Below are 236 nucleotides of genomic sequence, written 5' to 3'. Positions count from 1 at the left end.
GTTCCCTTTTCTCCACACCCTCTCCAGCATTTATTGTTTCTAGAGTTTTTGATGATGGCCAATCTGACCGGTGTGAGATGATATCTCATTGTCGTTTTGATTTGCATTTCTCTAATGATTAATGATGTTGAGCATTCTTTCATGTGTTTGTTGGCGATCTGTATATCTTCTTTGGAGAAATGTCTATTTAGTTCTTCTGCCCATTTTTGGATTGGGTTGTTTGTTTTTTTGTTATT

Source organism: Physeter macrocephalus, chromosome 21 (genome assembly GCF_002837175.3).
Source record: "Physeter macrocephalus isolate SW-GA chromosome 21, ASM283717v5, whole genome shotgun sequence".
Lineage (NCBI taxonomy): Eukaryota > Metazoa > Chordata > Mammalia > Artiodactyla > Physeteridae > Physeter > Physeter macrocephalus.
Note: the sequence above shows the minus strand (reverse complement) of the source record.